Here is a 9,154-nt window from a genome sequence, read left to right as displayed (position 1 = left end):
CCTGGAGGATCTGTTACATGATCTTCCCAGGCACAGATGTGAAGCTGGCAGGTTGGTAGTTCCCAGGGTCCTCCTTTCTACCCTTTTTAAAAATGGATGCAATGTTTCCCTTTTTCCAGTCACTGGGGACTTCACCTGACTGCCGTGACTTTTCAAACATTATGGAGAGTGGCTTGGCAACTACATCAGCCAATTCCCTCAGGACTCTGGGATGCTTCTTGTCAGGTCCCATAGACTTATGTATGTTCAGATTCCTCAGGTGGTCTTGAACCTGTTCTTCTATTAAAGAGGGGGGGACTTTGCTCCCCCAGTCCCTGCCTTGAGGTCCATCTACTCAAGAGGCGTGGGAAGACAGGTTGCCAGTGAAGACAGGCAAAAAAGTTGTTGAGTACCTCGGCCTTCTCCTTGTCTGTTGTTACCAGTTTGCCAGTCATGTTCATCAGTGGAGGTAGACTTTCTTTGACCTTCCTTTTCTGGATGATATACCTATAGAAGCCCTTCTTATTATTCTTTGCATCCCTTGGCAAGTTCATTCCCAGCTGTGCCTTGGCCTTCCTGACCCCATTCCTACACAACTGGACAGTGCCCCTATATTCTTCCCAGAATACCTGTTCCTGCTTTCTCTGCCTGTGCATTTCCTTCTTGCCCTTTAGTTTGATAAACTGGTCTCTTGCTGTCCTTTCCTGAATACTTACTCCTGGGGACTGAGAGCTCTCACACTCTATGGGACAACATCCTTAAAGATGTGCCAGCTCTGTTCTGCTCCCTTGTCCCTGAGGACAGTTTCCCAGGGGGTCCTATTGACTAACTCCTTAAACCAGCTGGAAATTTGCTTTCCAAAAATTCAGGGTCCTGACTTTACTCTTTGCCTGTCATATATCCATCAGGACTGCGGACTCCACCAGTGCATGATAACTGCAGCCCAGGTTGCCTCCAATCTTGATATCACTGATTAGCTCACTTGTGTTGGTGACCATCAGGTCCACTGTCGCACCCCCTCTGGTAGGGCTATTACCTGGTTTAAGAAGTTATCCTCAATGCATTCCAGGAGTCTCCAGGATTGACTACAGCTCACCGTGCTGCTTATCCAGCAGATGTCAGGGTGGATGAAGCCCTCCAGCTGGATGAGAGCCTGTGAGTGCAATGCCTCCTGCAGCTGGAGTAAGAAGGCTTTGGCAACAGGCTCCCCTCGATCGGGTGGCCTGTAGTAAATACCAACCACAAGGTTCCCTTTGTTGCCTCAGTCTCTTAATTCATACCCATAAGCTTTCAACCTGCTCATGGCTATTCTTCAGAGACAGCTCTTCACAATCTATCCCATTTCTTGACATAGAGGGAAACCTGTCCAGCCCTCCTTCCTTTCATGCCCCTTCTGAACAGCCTGTAGCCATCAATAGCTGAACTCCAGTCACAGGATTTGTCCCACCAAGTTTCAGTAATGGCAACTAGGTTGTAGTTTTTGAGCAGCACAGTGGCTTCCAGCTGCTGCTGTTTGTTGCCCATGCTGTGTGTGTTGGTATAGAGGCACTTCAGCTGGGCTGTTGGCAGTGTCACCTTTTTAAATTCCCTTTAATCCCTTAATTCCTTTGAGGTATTTCACTGCTGTTCCCCTCTTGGCACCCATTACTTCAGGAACCTCTGGCTCATCTCTCTAAGACTTCAAGTGTGCTCCAGTGTACCCAGCAAGTCTCAGAGCAACAAGTTGAGGACCCTCACTAGAACCCTGTCCCTCTAACCTTGGCATGTTGTCCCTTGACTTGCCACAGGCCCCTCCCCCTTCAAGTCTAGTTCAAAGCTCTGTCAATCAGCCTCACTAGCTCATAAGCAAAGACCCTCTTCCACCTTTGATAAAGGTGAATCCCATCTGATGCCAGCGGGCCTGGTGACATGTAGACCATCCTGTTATCAAAAACTTCAAAATTCTGGCAGTGACACCAGCCATGGAGCCATGTATTAACAGACTGGGTCCATCTGTTTCTTCCAATGTCACTGCCTGCAACTGGAAGGATAGAGGAAAAAAACTACCTGTGCTCCAGATTCCCTTACCAACCATCCCAAGGCCCTGAAGTCTCTTTTGATTGCCCTTGGACTATATGTTGTGACTTCATTGCCACCCACGTGGAAGAACAATAATGGGTAATAGTCTGAGGGCTGTACCAGGCTAGGAAGTTTCCTAGTGATGTCCGTAACCCAGGCCCCAGGGAGGCAGCAGACTTCCCCAAGAGGAGGGTCTGTCTGGCATATTGGACCCTCTGTTCCCCTCAGAAGGGAGTCACCTACCACTATAATTCATCTTTTCTTCCTCATTGAGGTGGTTGTGAAATGGAGGGTAGGCCTTTCTGATCTTGGCAACACCTCTGGTGTAGATGGACTATCATCCACTGACTGGCCTTCCACATCCAGAGCCTCATACCGGTTGTACAGAGGCACCTTGGAAGGCGAGGTAAACAGGGAGGAGGTTGACACACCAGAAAGCTGTGCTGCCATTCAGCAAGACCTGGACAGGCTAGAGTGTTGGGCGGAGAGGAACATAATGAAGGTCAACAAAGGCAAGCGTAGGGTCCTGCACCTAGGGAGGAATAACCCCATGCACCAGTACAGGCTGGGGGTTGACCTGCTGGAAGGCAGCTCTGTGGAGAATGACCTGGGAGTCCTGGTGGACAGCAAGTTGACCATGAGCCAGCATTGTGCCCTCGTGGCCAAGAAGGCCAATGGGATTCTGGGGGGCATTAGGACAAGTGTGACCAGCAGGTCGAGGGAGATTATCCTTCCCCTCCACTCTGCCCTGGTGAAGTTGCATCTGGTGTACTGTGTCCAGTTCTGGGCTCCCCATTTCAATAGAGGCAGGGAACTCCTGGAGAGGATCCAGCGGAGAGGGTTTGAAGTTGATGAGGGGACTGGAGCATCTCCCTTATGAGAGAGCTGGGCCTGTTTAGCCTGGAGAAGAGAAGACTGAGAGGGGATCTTATCAATGCCTACAAATATCTTAAGGGTGAGTGTCAAGAAGATGGGGCCAGACTTGGCTCTTTTCAGTGGTGTCCAGCAACAGGATAAAGGGCAACAGGCACAAACTGCAACACAGGAAGTTCCACCTGAATATGAGGAAGAATTTTTTTATTTTGAGGGTGACAGAGCAGTGGAACAGGCTGCCGAGAGAGGTTGTGGAGTCTCCTTCTCTGGAGATATTCAAAGCCTGCCTGGATGTGATCCTGTGCAACCTGCTCTAGGTGATGAACCTGCTTTAGTAGGGGGTTGGACTATATGATCTCCAGAGGTCCCTTCCAACCCCGACCATTCTGTGATTCTGTGTTGGCCTGCCACCCTGCATGTGGGCTCTCCTCCATTCACTCCTTTCCTTTAAGCTACTGCCTTCTGCCTGGTGGGGAGAGCATACAGGATCCCCTTGATCTCATGTGGTTTTTGGTGGCTGTTGCTGTTTCTGTCTCAGGGAGGGTGAAGCATATTTCCACCAGTGTATCTCTTTCTCAGACTCCCTGATGTTCCTTAACCTTTCTGCTTCCTCTTTTAGCTCCGTAGCCAGGTTGAGCAGACCATCTATTTGGTCACACCTCACACAGCTGTTCTCACTACTGCAGTCTGTTACTAGTGAAAGGCTCTGGCATGCCCTGCAGCCTGAGACCTGGATGGCTGCATGTTTTTGTGGGAGCTCTGTCTGGGTAGCCACATCCATTCTGGCGAGTGCAAAGGATGTAGCTTTCTGCCAGGTGGATACCATAGCTAAGCTCCTTTTGGGAGGGTGATGACCACCAATTGAACTGACCTTTTGAGCTGGTAGGGTGACAACACCCTTCCATGCAAACTGCCTTGTCACACTGTTTGCTAGTGCTCTTGGTTGCTAGCGCTCCCTAGGCTGCTTTTTATAGGTGTGGGGGTGGCTGTGGTTGCTCTGGCAACACCCAGGCCTTGTCAGTATCTTTTGGGAGAGCTGCCAGCTCCTGGTGGGCGTCTCTGCTGCCCTGGCATTTCCCTGCCCCAGAGAACCCCCCTGTGTGCTAAAATGATGGCTGTATATAAAAAAAATTAGATAAAAATTAAGTATATTTCCAAGTAATTTCCCAGTTTTTGAAATTATTCCCCCCCCCCCCAATATGGCCTATATTTTATTAAATAAAAGGTTTGACTTTGTGTTTCTATTTTCTCAGGCTTTTTTAATGCTTGAGGGTATTATTTATAGGGCTGTAATTTTGTGGGGTTTTCTGTGTTATGACCACTTAAAAATGCATCCTTAGCGCACTAAAAGGGCCAAGAAAATGTAAACACAAGAACAAGACAGAAACAAATACTTGCAACATGAAGAAAATTACAAGGAGAGAGACCATGTGGCCTATAATAATTCAACTCCATTTAATGGTTCCATTCATCTCCTATTGAAGTAAGGGCATGTTTTACTACTGAGTGTACTGAAAGAAAAATTGAATGTTAAAACCTCTCCTGTAACATGATAGTCACATAACTCTGTTTAATAATATCCATACTAATTTATTTTATTTTTTTATATATTGGGCTGCATTTCTTTACTACCAAATACAGCTTCTATTCCCCCTTTGCTCCAAATTTAATAATGAATATTTTGGAACACTCCTGTAGCTTTAGGCTTGGCCTATTAATAAGTTCTTTATGACATTTTATGTTACAGTAGTTAAAGGGAACTGTTGGCTGGGACACCTCATGGGAGCCAGGCACTGTGGGTCCTGGTCAATTTTTATTGGAGACGGATACGTGCTCCCACAGGGAGGAATCATCGGAGCTTTTCTGGGCTGAGCTGCCTGTTGAAGCGCAGACCTTATTGGCAAGAGCATCTTAGCATCTGTCATGGGCAAAGGTTCTCAAGGAATCTTTCCTTATTTTATGTCCATTTAACATCAACTACTGATCATTGCTTTGGATACGGAAAAAAAAAGAATATCAACAATCAGAAAAGCACTTGAGCCAAACACTTTTCCTTCCTTCTTTCCCAGACTTGACTTCCTCTGTGTTTCCTGTGAGTTAAATTCTGTCCCAGTTATTCCAGTCAAGCAATGGGTAACACAGGAGGTTTGGAGTTGTGTGCATAAATATTTTTTCTGCTGCTCTCTTTGCTTATTTATTTTGTTCTGCTGTACTTTGCTTCTTACTGCTTTTCCTCTGCTGCTATTTGCTTCTCATTAATTTTCTCTGCTGTTCTTTGCTTCTTCAGGGTTTCTTGTTACTCTGTTTCTTAGTGCCTTTCCTCCAATGTAGGTTGCTCATGGGCCACAGTCACTCAGGGGTGTCCCTGTCCTGGTGTGGGTCACCCAGGGGCAGCAATCCCCTGGGGGTGTCCCTGCTTGCAGCATGGGTGCCCTGTGGGCTGCAGTCCCTCAGGGGACTGTAGGATATTTATGATAACTACATGAGCCTCTTGCTCTTCATCACTCCCCATGAAGCTTATTTCTCTCCACTGTGAAGTAAAAATTTCTGATGTGCTTCTAAATCCTCTGGAATTAGGTTCCTGAATATACCTGAAAAGGTATTCCTTTGTTTTTCAGTTTTCCACTGTTAAAAATGAGTACACCATGTACACATGCAGTGTACATACATATTATACAGAATGAGCTACTCAGAGCATGGCCATATGGACAAACGTCTTATTATTAAGAGAAGGTGTCTTTTCCTTTATTCTGTGATAGATTTTGTGAATAACAACCTGCAAAGGCATTATGGACCAAATCATGGGCAGTAATCTTGCACAGGACTATCTTACTGACTTCATAGAGAAAATGTTGCACAAGCTAAGCTCTGTGATTTAAAGATTTAGGATAGTGTTTTTCTATGAGGAGTCTGTGAAAGACAGCCAATGAAATCAAGGCTTTGCTCAGTTAATGTTTGCTATACACACCTCCCACCTTCCCTGTAAAAATGCTGAAGATCTAGAAATAGAAAAAGCCAAAAATCACTATTGTGGTCCATTCTTGGTCACATTAAATCTATTATAAGTTTTGCCAGTAAATCTATTTGAATTGGGACAGGAGAGTGTATGAGAATATTTAATGCAGCCGAGACAAACAATCCTACCTTTTTCCCACCAGACAAAACTTTTACTAAATGGTAAGAAAATTAAAAGAAGTGATGTAATCAGGAAACTTTTTAGCCACACTGATGGTTTGCAGAAGGGTAGGTGCCATACGAACATTGCTGCATGAGCCTTGAAACCTCCTGGCAGGGAAGTCAGTTCTGAATGAAAAATCCTTGCCAAATGCAGCCTGTCATGTTTTCCATCACAGTAGAGCTGGATATTTGTGTATAATTCCCGTGGGATTGGAGGATGGTAATGTATACACACAGAAAAAGTTCAATTTCAAATAGCTGCTAACATCCAGTAAACAATATGTTCCAAAATCCTTTCAAGGCTCCTAACACACTGAATTTTTTTCTAAACTCTGCTGTTCTCTGTGATGTTCAAGACTATTGTTGAGATGCCTTCATAACTATAAAAAGAATAGGACACAATATTTTGTATCGAAGCTGCAACAGATAGTGTGCCTTCCTCCTAGCCACAGTCCTCTATTTTCACTGTGGCCATCACCATAGCATTTCAGCAAAAAAGGATTCCAGGCTACTTCAAAGCTGTGTGCCTCCATGCAGTTTCCCTGTTTGATAATATCAGATGGTCTTGCTACAGTTCATTTTGTCTCATCATAAAATGGGGAGATTCTAGACCCTTATACTATGGGACTTTATGACCAAGGTAGGCAGAACACACAAAGCTGTTGTTGGTACTGAAAAGGCACTGAGAACTCAAGAGTTTGAGATGTACCTCTGGGTTCACTGACTTTTTAAAAAGGAAATAAAATCCCTGGTCAGGGTTTTTTTCAAAGCATCACATGCATGTATTTGTGTTTATGCACACTCACAGTGAGCAGAACCTTTGCTTAGCCACATGGCAACATTGCAATCCCTATCTTCAACAGTTAGGTTACAAAAGAAAATTTCTGTGTTTAACCCGCAGTTTGTTTCTTCACACAGCACAGGCCATAAATATCAGCCACAGCGCATAGATGCATGCATAATTCATGCATACAGTCCTCGCTATTCTCAAAGGCCTCTCAGACAGCTTCTTGCAATGCTTGCCATTAATGCTGTCAAGAGAATGAAGCTGCTTGGGCTTCATTTAAAAAGGAAGAGACACAATGGGCCATACTTGAGAGCCAGAATATTTATCCAAGAGTTTATGCAGTGCTTCCGGATATTTAATAAACAGACTTTCAAAAAACATGAGGATAACTTCAAAATCATGACTTGGCACATCATAAAATGTACCATGCTTTGCCTTTTGACTTGGAACTTCTTTCTAGTCATGAGGGATGTGCATCTTTAAACCCCTCAGCATGAGAAACTTCATTTGGTATCCAGGCCACCTAACCTGTAGAGGGAGATCCTGTCTGCTTAAGTTTTGCAGGAAGGATAGATTCATTGGGTGCTTTAGGTTTTGCATACAAGGTGAGTGTTTAAAGTAAGCACTGAATGCTTCTCCTTAGAAACAAAAAACTGGGGTTCTTAATAAACTGAGATTTTAAGGAAAACATAATATACCAGAATATTCTTGATAAAATCCTTTGAGATGACAACACTTTGAGTGAGCAGATAACAATAATACAGTTTTGTTTGTTTTGTTTGGATTACTTAGGGCCATTAAATGCCTACAACTTCGGATCTTGGCATTTCCTTACCTTCTTACCTTCTTCCTTAATCACAAACAACGATTAAAAGAATTGTTATGTTATGATGAAATTCTGCTAATTGTCAAGCCACAAAATGTACTCCAGAAGTAGTTGAATACATGGCTATCCTGTGTTTATAAGCTGATTTTCCAATAAATTCTCAAAGTGAAAATGATGAACTGATTTGGACTGCATGTATCAGAGTGGATGGACACACTGGATTGTGCCTGTTCATGTGTGTCTGGATAATCTTACTATTCTGAGTCTTATGGAGAGCTTGCTAAGAAATTGCAATGCAGTTGTTTCCAATCCTCACAAGCTTATCACACCCTTACACAAATAAAACAGGAACTCAGAATCTTCTGACTTCTACTGGCTAACATAACTGGGTACTTCTACCCCCTGCCTGGAGGCTAAAATGATATTTTTAATCATCATTTGTGATTATGAGGTCAATGTGTGTGACATGTTGAGTTTAGTTAACAACAGATAGTAAAGGTAAGAAAGGAAATTTTCCCATCAGTTCTAACAGAAATGGATCAACCTTGAGGGTCTGTTGAGTGTAGATCAATACTTATTTATTTTTTGCTTCTTTTCAAGGATTATTCATAGGTTGAATATTAATTATTGGTATTGCATTACTGCTTTCAGTCACTGACTATGTAGGCAATGCTGAAGTCAAGGGCCTTCAGTTAGTCTATCTTTCAAATAGAAAATAATTTTACTGGAGAGGATGTAATTTACCTTGTAAAAGCTGTCATAACGTCAGATACTGTATCACTGCTAACATCATATACTGTCCCATGAACAGCTAAAGCCCATAACATTTTTCCTATGTCACACCTCCAATGACTTCATCCTTTGACTTTGTGCAGAACTTCAAACACAGAAGTAAAAAGCAGGATCCAAACAGGGTGACATTCCACTAATCTGGAGAAGAACATATTTGGAACTTTACTAGTAAAAACTGAATTTCTGTTCTAATTGGTGAAAGGCATTGCCATGTCCTAAATAAGCTGTGAACTGAGAGAAAGAAAAATTTCCACATTTTTAAATATGGGATTGTTATGACCTGTGAGCAGGAAGGGTCATCACACTGGTAGTTTTATTTGTTTTGGAAGCAGTCTAGCTTCTATTGACAAGATAACAAAAGTGCCGGTTGTGGTTTAACCTCAGCTGGTAATTAAGTATCATGCAGCCACTCGCTCACTCCCCCCTCACCCGGAGGGATGGGGAGGAGAGTTGGAAAGGAATGCAAAACTTAAGGGTTGAGATAAGAACAGTTTAATAATTAAAATAGAAGAAAAATGAAAGAACAATAACAGTGATGACAATAACAGTTATAATGAAAAGAGGAAGGGAAAGAATAAAATCCAGAGGAAAAGGAAGAAAAACACATGGTACATAATGCATCTGCTCACAACCCGTCTACTGATGCCCAGCCAGTCCCTGAG

This window comes from Falco peregrinus, chromosome W (genome assembly GCF_023634155.1).
Source record: "Falco peregrinus isolate bFalPer1 chromosome W, bFalPer1.pri, whole genome shotgun sequence".
Classification (NCBI taxonomy): Eukaryota; Metazoa; Chordata; class Aves; order Falconiformes; family Falconidae; genus Falco; species Falco peregrinus.
The sequence above is the reverse complement of the archived record's forward strand: the minus strand, read 5'-3'. Positions refer to the sequence as shown.